Raw genomic sequence first — 15,767 nt, 5'->3', positions numbered from 1 at the left:
CACTTACACATTCTCTCTTGATGGGAGGAAGAGACAGAGAACGTGGGGGACCGAGGCCAAGCAACACAGGCCCTGAGCTAGCCATGAGATTCCCTGTTTCAGCAGGATATTTTGTAACCCAATTTGTTCCTCAAGACATTGTCACTGGAGGACTAATGTGTTTTGAATGCAAACCAAATAACCTTGAGATGTTTGGAATCCCTTTGTTTGGACAGCATTTCTGCAGACAGCACTAATACATTAATTGCCTGTTCTTGGCAAAGACCAACCTCACTGAAACCATTCCTCTTTTTTCGATTCAATCTATTGGTTCTTATCTCAAGGACAATCTGGAAAAGGGATTAGAAGCCCTGGATGGTAATTTCTGACCAGGCCGCTGACTCATACTGTCTTATAATCAGGTTATTGTCTATTGTCTGTTTCAGGTTCTCCAATTTCAAAACTGGCCTCACTTTTCTCACTTTTTACCCACCAGATCCACTGTGGCAAAAGACTGTGAAGTCCTTGAGGGCAGGGGCCTTTTTTGGTTGGGTTTTATAGTCCTCAGTCCCCAGCACTTTCTTTCCTTTCTCCTTCCCTTCCCTTTCCTCCCCTCTCCTCCCCTCCCCTCCTCTCTCCTCCCCTCTCCTCCCCCTTCCTCTTTCCTTCCCTTTTTCTTTCTTCTCCTCCCCTCTCCTCTTCTCTCCTCTCCTTTCCTTTTCTTGATAGGAACTGTGATTTCATCTGAGTAAATCTTTGGTTTCTTGGGGGCACACTGAGAGATTAAGTGACTTTCTTAGGGTGACTCAAATGGTGTAAATCAGGCACAGGACTTGAACCTAGATCTTCCTGACCCCAAGACCAACTCTTTTCCCATTATACCAGACTACTAGCCTGGCACATAGTAGGTGCTCAATAATGTTTGTTAAATTAAATTGAGGCTGCTCGATTTGGGTATTTACCCCTTGCAGCCTCGAGCTAATAAATCCACATTTCAAATTTAAAAAAAAAGGGGGGGCAGCTAAGTGGCTCAGTGGATAGAGCACCTGCCTTGAAATCAGGAGGACCTGAGTTCAAATCTGACCTCAGACCGAACACTTGACACTCATTAGCTGTGTGACCCTGGGCAAGTCACTTAACCCCAACTGCCTAAAAACAAAACAAAATTAAATTAAATTGAGATCCTTGGAGATAAAAGTGATGTTGTTATTGTTGTTGTTGTTATTGTTGGTCCATATCATCTGTGTCTGATTCTTTGTGATCCTGTTTAGGGTTCTCTTGGCAAAGACACTGGAGTGGTTTGCCTTTTCCTTCTCCAGCTCATTTTACAGATGAGGAAACTGAGGCAAATAGGGTGAAGTGATTTGCCCAAGGTCACAGAGCTAGCTAGTAAATGTCTGAGGCCAGATTTGAAATCAGGAACATGATTCTTCCTGGCTCCAGACCTGGTGCTCTATCCACTGTACCACCAAGTGACAGGGACATGTAAACTGTGATGATGATTGAGGCACCAGGTCCCTCACTGGCACTCACATAAAGCTTAGTTCCTCTCTGCTCTTACTTGGTTTTATTACTTGGACATTTGCCAGGCTTTAATTCTTTGACCAGTTCATATAAGAAAAGCTAGTGCGGGGAGATATGATGACCATGGCTAAATCCTTGCCCAGTGACCAATCATGGCTTAGTAGATTCAGCTGTGGTGGTTAGGATTGATGGTGAAAGTCTACAAAATGAACAGATGAACCAGGCCAACAATCCAATCCCACACCTGCTTCCCCTTTTGCAAGGGTCCTCTGAGAACAGACTGTGAGAATGATGGAATAGAAGAATTAGGGGTTTATACAGAGACTTAATAATTTCGCTAATGTGATTCCCCTATAGTGTATTCCTATTAGTTACAAATTGCCTTCTACTGCTAAAGTCTGGTGTTTAATCTTGTCCATTCAGGGCCAGCTTTGGAGTCAGGAAGACCTTACCTCTGTCAGATAGGAGATGTATCACTGTAGATGTCACAACTTCTCCCATGGGCTTCCAGGTAACTCTCTGAGACCAGTTAGGATGAGTTACTGACATGCATTAGTGAAGATAGTTTCTGCATGGGTGATATTTTGCACTGATAAAATCACAGTCCTCCCCTCACTCCCAAGTACTCCTGTCCATATTTCTGTCCAGTTAAATTAAACAACTTATAATCTTACCTATATATTTCTTAGTGAAATTTTTTTTTGCCTCTGTGATTTTTCTTGGGCTGTTTCTTGTTCCTAGAATGTACTCCTCACTCCTTTGGGCTATTGAATCTATCTATCTATCTATCTATCTATCTATCTATCTATCTATCTATTACAGATTTTGAGAATGGAGCACAGCAATGATCAGAGGCAAAAGTAGGTACAAGTGACATGTCTTCCAGTGTGAGGGGGAAATTCTCCAGAAAAACTCATCAATGTCAGGCTTGCCTGAAATAGCTGAATCAAGTGGAAATCAATTGAATCAGAACCTTTGAAAGGGTACTGAGGAGCTGGATATTGGGACTGATGTATTTTGGGTTGAACTGACCTGTACGTGGTGGTGAGATGTGGGGTTCCTTGGTGGGAAAGGCGTTCCTGGCACAGGAGTCTCTATTACATGTGTATGACTCATATCCTACTCCTAGACTATAATTTCCACGAAGGCAGGGACTGGGTCTTTCCTGGTTCCTTGCCTTCCCTTATCAAATTTTACTTCGTATCATACTTATTTGTATACATGTCATACCCCTCTCTACTGGATTGCAAACTCTCCATCTGAAAGAACCATATCACTTTTTGGTCTTTCTGTAACTCAAATCTGGGTTATTTGCATAAGACTTCTTATTGGTGAAGAGGATAATGATTCAATGCTGTTTGCTTGTGTGGGAGAAAGAAAGAACTTCTTGCTTCCTGCTTTGACCACGGACACAAGATTACAGACCCTCTTTGGGGAGAGATCCAGACAGAGAGAGAACAGATTTTGGGAAGGTAGATATGTAGGGGAAAGCACCCCCTACCCCTCTCAAACATATCCCTAGTTTCTATCTTGCTTAGTTAGAAACGTCAGGAATTTCCCCGTGGGTAAAATTGGGGATATTTTTCTCTCAGATGAGCCAAGATCTTTTCCTTCCAGTGGAAGAACTCATTCACTCTGTATGTTGTCTGGCATATTGTAATCTCTGATTCTTCTTTGCTATATGCTTAGATAAATGAGTTTATTTACTATTCACTATTTGTGATGGTCTTTTGTGTAACGATTGTTTTGTGGGAAGGAACCAAGTCTTTTATTATAAGCTGCATGACTTTCTATTTAAGGGGATCAGGGAAGCGGCTTGAAACTAAAAATCATTTCCCCTAGACCAACAATACTTAAGGGAACAGAAAAATATAATTCTAGTCTCTCTAAGAAGAGCTGAACAACCAGTCTACTGGCTCCAATTTTCTCCCCTCCTCTCAACAGGAATCAAAGTCTGCATTGAAGAGAGGTCTATGAAATTCCAAACATATCTATTCATGCCTCCCAGAGAACCATATTAAAACAAGCCACTTGGATCTACATGTAACCTACATGGACAACATGCATAGCTTAGGTTTGTATCCACAGGACTTAACACAGTACCTTGTATAAAATAAGAGCTTTAACAAACATTTCTTGATTTGAATTAACAGGTGACAAAAAGGTCTCCGTCAAAAAGTGATAGGTTTGGTTTTTGTTTTTTCCTATAGAGCCTATGACTCACAGGTGGAGTCCCACTTTCTCTGAGGTTTTTTAAGTCTGAAATTGCCTCTCTATGAAGCAGTGGGTTTGATGACAGCAGAATTGTTTCATCCTTTACGCTGTTAGTACCTTCTTTAAATTCAGACACCTTTCAAACTCTGTCTCACAGACCCCTCTGAAGTGTGTTTATCAGAAGGTTGTTATCTGTCCTGGATCATGTTTTGCCAGCTGTTCCCAGCAGCAGCATATAGAAATGCTCAGACATATGGTTCAGATGCTGTTTTTTTTTTTTTAATATCAGAATAAAATCTCTGTGCAAAGACCTCAAAATTTTAAAAACAAATCAGTGTCTATGATGTCAGAATGTTTATTGTTTCTGTCCTGGGAACATTTTCTTGGCATCTGGGTTGGATCTTGTAGGTGTGTCTAATTGTTTCTAAAGTCACAGCTTGGTGGATCCAAAAAGCCTGCAAAAGAGGCAGTCTCTTCCAGTCCTGGGTATACACATAGTATTGGACCTTGTTCCTGTTTCTCACTTTGGAATAGCTCTGGATCTCTTGTTAGATCTTGGCAGCTGAGCAGAAAGCAAAGAGTTCTTCCTGACCACCGTGCCATCCCCCATATCCTCCTTCAGTATTAGAGGCAGAATTTTGGGATCTTTGAATTCACACAGAACAAGGATCATTTAGGCTTGGCCCAATGCTTACACTTTTAAGTATTAAGGACAAAAATAACAGAATTAAAAAGAAAGGAAATCATTTTTTAAAACTTTTTTTTGCTACCTAGGGGGTCTTCTCTGATTGGTGTAGGGGTTGATGTTAGGTGGAGACAAAAGACAGTTTTCAGCAGCAGTGTTTCTGTTGAGATCTGGCTGACAGGCTCATTTTTGTGATGCTCAATTAGCTTCTTGATGTTGTTGTTTTGGGCCACTTCTGGGCCTCATCTGGAGGAAACAGAGAACTCCTCTTCTGAGTTGGGAAAAACACCAATCAGAGGAATATGAAGAAAACAAGATGGTAGCTAGAATCCCATTGTTTCCACGAGGTTTTAGAGGTTAATAATGTCAGGAAATTTCATTCTGAAAATGGCATGTTCTTGTGTGAGATGTCCTGACATGACAAGACATCCGAATGTCATAACTCAGCAGCCAGACACTGGGGAATAGACTTTCTTGAATATTGATATTTTGTCCTGAAGGGGGAAAAATGCCTTCTTGAACTGTAGGGTCCTACCTTTCAAACCTCCCTCTCCCCCTGCAGAAATAGCCCAAGGGAGTTTAAGATTCTGTGCCCATCCTGTCTCTGAAGCTGGCAGCCCATTTGCAGCCTGCAGGTGCCCTTTGCTTTGATGGTTTCCACAGAAGCCTCCTCCTGCTTCCCAGAGATCATCTCAGAGATAGTGCTAACAGGTGCCTCAGCTGCCAGGCTTCCTTTCAAGATTTCTTGAAAGTGATAATAACTTACATTTATAGAGCCCTTTTGCATCCATTATCTTATCTGAGCTTCCCAACAGCCCTGGTAGAAGGGATAGTGTAAGGAAGAAGGCCCAATCCTATTACTCCATTTTACAAATGTGGAAAGGAAAGCTATGAAGTGACTTGTCCAATGTGACATGGTCAGTAAATGGCATAGACCAGTAATTCAACCCGAAGTCCAGGACTCTGTATGTATACCACACTGCCTCTCCAATATTACTATGTTTTTTTAATCAGTAATAGCAATAATGGTAATAATAATAAAGATTTTTTTTCCAGATTGGCTACATTGGTTTCTATTTTTTAATTATTTTTTTTGATTTATCAATGATCATTTCGATAAGCTTTTGAGTTTTAAATTTTTCTCCCCCTCCTTGCCTCCCTCCCTCCCCAAGATTGCTCACAATCTTATATAGGCTAAACATATACATTCCTATTAAACATATTTTCACATTAGTCATGTTATGAAGAAGAATTAGAACCAATAGGAGGAAACAAAAGAAAGAAGAAACAAAACAAAACAGAAAAAAAAGAGCAAATAGTGTGTTTTGAGCTACATTCAAACTCCGTAGTTCTTTCTTTGGATGTGGATAGCATTTTCCATAATGAGACTTTTGGAGATGTCTTCGATCCTTGCATTGCTGAGAAGAGCTAGGTCTATCAAAGTTGGTCATCGCACAACGTGGCTGTTACTGTGTACAATGTTCTCCTGGTTCTGCTTCACTCAGCATCAGACCATACAAGTCTTTCCAGGTTTTTCTGAAGTCCACTTGCTCATCATTTCTTATAGCACAATAGTATTCCATTACATGCATATACCACAATTTATTCAGCCATTCTCCAGCTGATGGGCATCCCCTCAATTTACAATTCTTGGCCACCACAGAAAGAGCTGCTATAAATATTTTTGAACCTGTGGGTCCTTTTCCCATTTTTATGATCTCTTTGGGATACAGCCCTAGAAGTGCTAATAATAAAGATTTCTAAAAGAAATGATAATTTAAGGTAGTTGCTTCATATAGTTGAATTTCAAATATTTATCCTCACAGAAGGAAACAGTGGTTTATTTAATCCAAAATACCAGATAATCCCCAAATCCTTTGTTTCTGGAACACATTATATGCTTTTTGGCAGAGGAGGGAGTGTACCTACCTTCTTAAGAGAACCATAATAGAGCTCAAGCAGCCATTTATCACAAAAAGAAGGCCCTTCTCTCTACTCTAAGGGTGGGGAGCCTGTGGCCTTAAAGCCACAAGTGGCCTTCTAAATCCTTTAGTGCAACCTTTGACTGAATCCAAATTTTACAGAACAAATTTGTGGATTCAGTCAAAAGGCCACACTTAAGGATTTAGAAGGTCACATGTGGCCTTAAGGCCACAGGTTCCCCACCCCTGCTCTACTCTTGTGCTCCAATAAGTTTGAAATCCTTAGTATGGGTAATCTTATCAACAATGCAATCCAGAGGTTACCAAACTTTCTTAGGTTCTTGGAGTTCTTATTGTCTCAGTGATTTTTTTCACAGTGTCCCCAGGCTGGTTCCTAATGGAAATCCTAATGGTTCCATTGATTAAATAGTTGAGTCAAAAAATTTTAAATACCTCATGCAGTCTCTCTAAGTTCATATGAATTTGCCTTGGAACAGAGCACAAAGGTTGCCCAGTTTGGGAACCAGGGGTGCAATCAATTAATCAAGCATGTGCTGTGAATACAAATACAAAATTTATTTATTTCTAACTCTCCAGGAGATTATATTCTATGGAGGATAAAATATGTTCATCCATGCTTGTCCATTCTATGTAACTCTTATCTTGTCCTCCCATGGGAGTGACACAGGGGTTCTATCCAAAACGCTGGGGCTCTTCCTTGCTCTGCTTTGACATTTGTACCTTAGAGGAGGATAAGAAAGGGCTGTGTGAATGTTCAGCTCAGAGACTCAGATAAAACTATGCCCCTGTTCCTAATTATATTTTTTCTCATTTAATTTAATTTAATTTGCAGATTTTTATTCTTTCCCTCTCATCTCCCCTTTCCCCACCTTGAGAAAGCAAAAAACAAACAAACAAACAAAACCCAAACCCTACATTACAAACATGAATAATCAAACAAAACAAATTCTTCCATTGGAGATGTTAAAAAAAAAAAGCTCCGTAATTATGTTTTGCTTAGGCTAATATTAAATTGAGATGGATTTGCTGAGCAGGCACAAGCTGGATGTTGGGCTGACAATCTGTCACAGATAAACCACAGAATATTAAATCTGTATTTTAATTTTCCCAAGCATGTTGACTCTTAAATATGCTAGTGTAAAGGCAATAATCATACCAGATATCTTTTCCAAGCACTGCAAAACTTCATATTATTCTGTCTTGACAATGAAAAAATGACCTGGTACTTTTCATTGATTTGTTGGGAGAGTTGAGAAGGAAAAATTACTTTTTAATTTCAGCTTACTGTTGAAGGATTATGATTTTATTTTTCAGAAGCCACCATTGGATTGGTTTTCTTTTTTCTTTTCAATTCACAAGAATTCATTTTCTTTCTCTTCCACCTATCCTCTCCTCACTAATTTTTTTTTAAAGCACTTGGAACAAATGCATAGTCAAGCAAAACAAGTTCTCATTATTGTTCATGTGCAAAAAATATGTGCCTAATTCTGTATCTTGAGCCCATCCCTTCTCAATCAGTAGGGCATCCTCTATCATCAGTTCTCTGGAATAATAGATGATTATAGTATCGATCAGAGTTCTTAAGTCTTTCAAAATTGTTCATTTTGTTGTTATAATATAACAATAATAAATTGTTGTTACAATGTAACATTTTCCTAGTTCTACTTACTTTACTTTATATTGGTTCATACAAATCTTCCCAGATTTTTCTGAAATCAACCCTTTCATCATTTTTTTAATAGCAAAATAGTATTCTATTACATTCATATACTGTGATTTGTTTACCATTTCCCAGATGTAGGACTCCTTCACAGTGTCTAGTTCTTTGCCATGTCAAAAAGAACTGATTTTATCTATATCTATATATCTTTGGACTCTACTGGTATAACTGTGTTAGAGGGGATGCACAGTTATTAACAATTTCAAATTGCTTTCCAGGGTGGTTGGACTAATTCACAGCTTCGTCAGTTAATGTTCCTATTTTCCCTCTATTCCTTCAACGTTTATAATCTTTTTTTTGGTCACCTTTGTCAGTCTGATAGGTGTGAGGTGGACTTGTTTTAATTTTCTTTTCTCTGATTGTTAATGATTTGGAACAATAGGCTATAGATAGTTTGAATTTCTTTGCTTGAGACCTGCCTCTATATCTTTTCTCAAATTATAAATTAGGGAATAGATATTATTCTTATAAATTTGAATCCATTCCTTTTACATACTGGAAATGAGAATTTTTTTTATCTGAGAAACTTGTTGCAAGGATTTTTTTCATAGCTAGCTGTTTTCTTTCTAATCTTAGCTGTGTTGGATTTGTTTCTGCAAAAACCTTAATTTTATGCAATCAAAATTATCCACTTTATATTCTTTGATCCTCTCTATCTCTTTTTTGTCATGAACTCTTCCCCCATCCACAGATCCAAAAGCTAATTTCTTCCTTGTTCCTCTAATTTGTTTATGATGTGACCTTTTATATCTAGGTCATGTATCCATCTGGAGCTTGTCTTGATATATGCTGTGATGTGTTGGCATAATCTTATTTTCTGCCAGACTATTCAGTTTTTCCAGCTGTTTTTTTCTCTCAGCAATAAGTCCTTACCCCAGTAGCTGGGAACTTTGAGTTTGTTGAGCATTAGGTTTATTTGCTTTTGTATGTTGTGCACCTAATTTGGTCCACTGATAGACCTTTCTATTTTTTTTTTAACCAGTACCAAATAGGTCTGATGGTTACTGCTTTGTAGTATAGTTTGAGGTCTGGATCTTCTAGGACCCCTTACTTTCCACTTTTCCCCCCATTATTTCTCTTGAGATTATTGACCTTTTGTACTTCTAGATGAATTTCATAATTATTTTTTCTAGTTCTATAAAGTAATTCTTCAGTATGGGTGGGTATAGCACTGAATAAGTAAATTAAGTGATATTGCTATATTATATTGGTTCGGACTAATAATAGGAATAGGAAATTAATATTTCTCAAATTATTTGTTTGTCTTTATTTCTTCAGAGAGTATTTTATAATTATATTCATAGAATTCTTGTGTATATATCTTGGTAGGTAGCCTCCCAAGTATTTTCTCTATTTTGTATTTACTTTAAAAGGAATTTCTCTTTCTGTCTCTTCCTGCTGGGTTCTTTTGGTAGTATGCGGACATGCTGATAATGTATGTGGGTTTATTTTACATCTGTTGGTTTTCTAATGTAATGACATTGGGGCATATGTGTATTGACATATGTGCAGACCCCATCAGCTTGCTTGATTGATGATGCAACCTCTTCATGTGAAGGTTGCTAGGGAGCTGCTTCTGGGAGAATTATGATGATGTAAAGGAAATGTGTTGGAGAGACCAGGGAGCATATGTGAACATTCTAGCACTGGTTCCGGTCAGCTAACAACATGGCAGAAGAAAGCCCTTTGATTGGCTGCAAAATCTATCAGCTTCAGCTATTTCCACTCTGTCTCATTGACGTCTAGGAGCTCAGTGACTCTTTTGCTCATGGTATAGGTGAGGGACCACGTGGTAAGGGGAAGGCCTTGGAACTTTTTCCTCTCTGAGGCCCCTGAGAAATAGGAATTGGTCTTTGTCCTTTTCATTTGTTCTTTTCTATTCTAGGTGAAAGGAGTGGAGTATCTGACCATGACAGTTTCCAAGATTGAGATAATGAGCCATAGAAATACAGAAATCAAATTCCAGGCCAAGTTTTGTAGTCAGCACACCATCAATGCCCCCAGAGGGCAAGGAGTGATCTTTTGGAGTGACCTTCAGGATGCCAGTCCAATGGAAGGACTCACCAGCATTCATGCTGCACCTGGGCATGAAGTTGGAGGAGCCAACTCTACATAGAGACTGAGCTAAGTTTTGAGATTACCACTTCAGAGCCTGAGGTGGTATAGAGGAAAGTATGCCTTGAAGGTATTAGGAAAGATGCTGGTACATTTGTTATTTCCATATCTTTGAAGTAAATATTACCTTTGCAAAAGTTACTTGATGTTAAGTCATTAAATAGAACTGCAGTGCTAGCCACAGGCCCTTAGCAATGGGGGAACACATCAAATAGGGGCTCAAGGCAATGGAATTAGAAAAGAGGTAACCTAATCCTTTAGGGTGCCTGTTTGGAACTCTGAGAGGCAATGGAACAGCCTGGCTCTAGGAGTGAGAATCAGAGCATATTCACTGTAGTAAAAGAGAAAAAGTCACTTTGGGCACACAAAAGTAGAAAGTAGAGCATTCTGTTTTAAACAATGACTTGACATGGCAATAATGAATAGATTTAGGGAAAGGTACACATTCTCTAGTGGCAGAGGATTACAGAGGCATGACATACAGTGAAATATTAAAAGGAGGTCCCTGGGAAAACACGAACTATTTAAGAAAAGAACTTCCTTCAGAAATGCAACCAGACAAGAAGAGATCAGATCAAATTAAATCAACCAGTGTTTCATGGGCACCTCCTTCCTTTATATGAAGAATGTTTTGAGTGTTTGGAAAGCCACAAAAGAAAATAAGACACAACCTCTGACCTCAAGGAGTATGTAAATAATCTGGTTGGCAGACAATAAACATATGGCAAGTTTAATAATGGCAAAACCTTAAAATAATAATTCAAGACGATAAGTAGATATTTCTTAGGATGGCACGCAATTAATTGCAAAAAAAAAATAGGATCCCCAATAATATCTACAGAGAGTGAAGAGATCACTTCTGGCTGGGGTGGTTGGAAAAGTCTTTATGAAGGGGTCAGGAACTGTCCTAGATCTTGAAAGATGGCTGTAATTTGAATAAGTGTGTGTATGTGTATAAGAATTTTGAATACACAGAAGGGACAGATAGAAGCAAAGAAGGGAAAAGTGGAAAATGTGTTTTAGAGTGAATAGGCAAATTTGGTTGGCTGTAGTTTTTATTCATGGGGATAGTAAGACATTACCCTGGAAAGGAAGTAGATTGAACCCAAATTACAGAGGGCCTTGAATTCCAGGCTAAGAGTGTGGATTTGGCCACTGTAGGTTATTAAGAGTCAATGAAAGTTTTTGAGCATTAGGACAGAGGTATTAAATCCCTTGTTAGAGGAATATTGGCCGAATGGCAGATTGGACTGGCAGGATTGATTGGAGGGAAGAGGTACTCAAGATAGGGCCATAACCAAATCATATAATCTTAGTACTGGAAGGGACCTGAGAGACCATGTGGTCCAGCCACAAGAGACTCCCTGCTATGACTCCCCCAACCAGTGGTGAGCCAGCTTTCCATGTAGCATTCCACGGAGACCAACTATCCTTAGCAGCTCATTCCACTTCAGACTGCTCTAATTGTTAAGTCTTTCTTTACATCAATCAAAAATGGGCCTTTTTGTGACTTCCACCTGTTGCTGTTAGTTCTGCCCTTAGGGGCCAAGCAAAACCAAATCTAATCCTCCCAACGACAAGACAGCCCTTCAAATACTAAGTGGGAAGGCCTCGATCATTTCCTCTCCAAATCTTGCTTCCTCCAGGCTAAGCATCCCCAGTTCCTTCAACTAATCTTCATATGGCATGATTTCAGGATAACTCACCACCCTGGCTATGTTCCTCCGGATGTTCTCTGCCTTGCTGACGCCCTTTCTAAAATTTGGTATCCCAAACTAAACACATTATTTCAGGTGTGGTCCATCCAGGGCAGAGTATGATTTATTTGCTAAAAAAAGGTCTGGATCCATCTACCTGTACCACATCTGGCCCCCAAGGATAGCATGAGAGACCCTATGAAATGCCTGGCTAAAATTTAAACAAAATATTATTTATAGCATTTCCCTGAGCTACCTATCTAGTAATACTATAAAAAGGGGAAATGAACATAGTTGAGAGGCAGCATAATGCATTGGACACTATGCTTTTCTTGATTTACCCTAAGATTACATTATTTTTTGGGGGGAGGGGGTGTTGACTCCCATGTCACATTGACTTGTAATAAGCTTGTCAACCATCAAAATTTTTTTTACATGAACTTTCTGTCTAGTGATATTTCTCCCTATCTTTGTCTAGAAAGTGTTTTTTCCCCCTTGACTCCAATAGGATGTAAGCTTTATGAGGGCAGGGACTGTTCTGTTTTTTTTTTTTATTTCCAGTATAGTCCCGGTATCTAAGACAGAGTAGACACTTAATAAATGTTTTTTATATTGAATTGAACCTGTGTAAGACTTTTAATTAATCCCTATTTTATTTAATTAAGCCTAATATTTTTGCTTGTTGGCAATTTTGTGAATCTTGACTTTGTCATTCAAAATCTTAGCCATCTATCTCAGCTTTGTATCATCTGAAAATGTGATAAGCAGGCCATCTGTGCCTTTGTCCAAGTTATTGATAAAACTCAAAAGATCACAAGGCCCAGGATGGATCCCCCAGGCACTCCATTAGATGTTGAAATTAACATCAAACTATTAATGGCTACCCTTTGGGCTCATGCATTCAACCAATTCTGGACCCATCTATCACTGTATTGCAATCTGGTTCCTATAGATAGCAAGAGAGATCTGAAATTCTTGCTGGAATTTAGATAAAATATGTTAATAGCATTTCTTTCCATTCCCAGTCTAGTAATCCTATCAAAAAAAGGAAATGAAGACAGTTTTAGGGGTATAAGGTTCAGTTCAAAGAGCATATAAGCAGGAGTTGGAGAACCCAGGTTCAAATCTCAGCTCTGTTACTGTGTGATCTTGGGTAAGTCATATATCCTCTCTAGCTTCAGTTTCTTCATCTGTAAAATGAGGGGTTGGATTAAATGATCTATAAAATTCCACTCTAATTCCCCAAATCTATGAATTTGAAGTGATGGTAGGCCCTCCAAGTGAAAAATATCAGCAGGAGATTGTAGAATTGGGCCCTTAGCCATAAAATGTTTTTAATCTGTACTGAGGAAGGAACTGAATCCATAAGAATGGATGAAATCAAGGGAGAGAGTATGGAGCAAAAACACAGAGCGGAGGATTGAACTTTGGGAGCTCTCGCTTATATTTAAAGTGTGAGAGAAGGAAGATAGAAAAAGTGTTCTCTGAGATGAGAACAGGGATAATACAGCTATGAAGAAAAAAATGATCAGGGCCAAACGTAGAGAAGGCAAAGAAGACAGACTGTGAGGAAAGGCTGCTTATACGGGCCATTGAGGGATTTTTGGCGACCTTTTCAAGATCACACTTTAGAAGTTTAAGATAAAAAACCTAAAAGAAATCTCAGCATTCAGGGTTGTACAATGGGCCCACTGGCTTCATGACTAAGAAAGCACACAGATGTTGAGTGAACCTGAGACTAAGAAAACTTGTCACCTGAGGGCAAATACACCGCAAAGGGTCTTGGCTGGTGCATTCCCAGGATGAATATGAGATTTATCTGTAGGCTTCCCACAGTCTTCATATTCTTCATTACTCTAAATGCTGGCACTAGATTCAGGACAAGGCCTCTGTGTGCCCTAGGCAAGGTTTGGAACCTGTCATGCGGATGTGTTGTTGTCCACTGGGTGCTTGGAGGCTGCTCTATAAACATGTGGCTTAACCTATCATTAAATGGATATCAGGGACGGCAGCATTTTCATGGCATTAAAATGACAGGCCTTATGAAGAACGCTCCCTTGTTGCATCCACTGATTGTTGTGCCCCCAGGCAGCTGCCTGTCTTGCCTATGCCTAAGTTCTAGCTCTGAGTGGTTACTAGAGGTCTATTTAAAAATCTAAGTGCCCACATGTGGAAAAAAATAAAAGAGAAATGTGATTTGCTTCTCTTGTTTTCTCCTTAATGGAACACATTTTTTTTTTGGAGTCAAAAAGAATTCTTTCCAAAGGAAAGAGCTTTTCTCCTGTAAGATGAGTCCTGGCCCCTGTGAATTTGATCTTGTTGTCTACCACTTGGGTCACTCATTTGGCACTTTGATACTGCCTTGAATTGCTAGCTAGCCTTTCAGATATGCATCATTATATCAATTGTGAGCTCTTTGAGGGTAAGGCAAATGCCTTGTGCTTCTAGTAATTCTGGTAATTAGAATGCTAGGCTTGGAGTCAGGAATAAATGGACTCATCTTCTTCCTCAGACCTTTCCTAGCTATATAACACTGGGAAAGAAGCCTTAGTTTTCTCATCTGTAAAATAGAGATCATAATAGCACCTATCTTGTCATTGTTCAGTTGTATCTGACTCTTTGTGACCTCATTTGGAGTTTTCTTGCATAGCTATTGAGGTGGTTTGCCATTTCCTTCACTAGCTCATTTTATTGATGAGGAAACTGGGGCGAACAGGGTGAAATGACTTGCCCAGCGTCACACAGCTAGTAAAGGTCTGAGGCTGGACTTGAACTCAAGTCTTCGTGACTCCAGGCTCAGTGCTCTATCCACTGTGCCCCTAGCTGCCAGCACTTATCTCACACGGTTCTTATACAGATTAAATGAGATAATGTATTTGCTATATTAACACTCTGGTGGTGTAATATATAGACTATAAGCTCCTTGAGTATCTCTAGCACCTAGAACATAATAGACAATGATAAATGTTAACTAAAGACCAACATTTTGCACGTGGTGTGTACTCTAATAAACTTGTTGATTGGGACAATTTTGCATTTTCATATCTGTGGATGTGCAGATGAGGAAAAAAATGTGCTTTTTCTACTTCTCCAGAATCTCTTGGCTTCGAAGTGTAACAAATCCACTTTAAGCCCATGTGATCATACTTCTTTAGGCCCAGGCTTTCCCACAGCATTAATTCATGAATTTATGGGACTTTAAGAAGTTACACACCATATCGCTATGAATTGCCTCTTGGGTATGATTTTGCAAAGCGCAGACAGTCATCCCACATTCCTTGTGAGTGGCTGGGCCAGAATCATTGTGAGAGACATTGCTTCTTGTGGCTTCTTGTGTGGAAAATGAACAGGACCGAGCCACTGTCGTCTCTGTAGGAGACAGAGATCAGAGGTGTTTGACCTTAGCTTTTCCTGCTTTCTCTCCTCTTCCTCAGAGGTGTCCAAAACCATGAGGAAGAAAAATGACCAATTGGAGATTCCTCACAGAGATGGTGCTAACAGCAGAGACCACTGGGGACGGGAGAAAGTAATGCTAACAGCAAATATGGATGCATAAACATGCAGCCTTACCACCTAAAACTTTATGATTTTTAAATAGTAAAATTATGCCAATATTTCCTATGAAAATTTCTTTCCTTTTAACCTCCCTCATTATATATATGCATACACACACACACACACACACACACACACACACACACACACACACACACACATATATATTTATATTTAATAAGCAACCAGTGGTTTGACTTGCAGGAAAAACAAACCTATGTCAGGCACATGTACACAGTAGTAGCCAACAATGTTCGCTCTCCTGATCCATAATAAACCTTCACTTTGTAATGCTCTCTCTCACTACCGAGAATTCTGATAAATTGAGCCTGCTC

The 15,767-nt window shown here is 39.3% G+C and overlaps 1 long non-coding RNA gene across 1 annotated transcript; it reads left to right on the top strand.

Moving 5' to 3' along the window:
• The first annotated feature begins 2,896 nt into the window (after positions 1-2,896).
• Positions 2,897-12,549, top strand: LOC144456675 (uncharacterized). Its single transcript, XR_013485687.1, has 3 exons — positions 2,897-2,975; positions 3,448-3,577; positions 9,951-12,549. It is a non-coding gene; the product is annotated as an uncharacterized LOC144456675 (long non-coding RNA).
• Positions 12,550-15,767: the final 3,218 nt, after the last annotated feature.

This window comes from Phascolarctos cinereus, unplaced genomic scaffold (assembly GCF_003287225.1).
Source record: "Phascolarctos cinereus isolate Bilbo 61053 unplaced genomic scaffold, phaCin_HiC Scaffold_4;HRSCAF=312, whole genome shotgun sequence".
In the NCBI taxonomy this organism is placed as follows: domain Eukaryota; kingdom Metazoa; phylum Chordata; class Mammalia; order Diprotodontia; family Phascolarctidae; genus Phascolarctos; species Phascolarctos cinereus.
The sequence above is the reverse complement of the archived record's forward strand: the minus strand, read 5'-3'. Positions and strand labels throughout refer to the sequence as shown.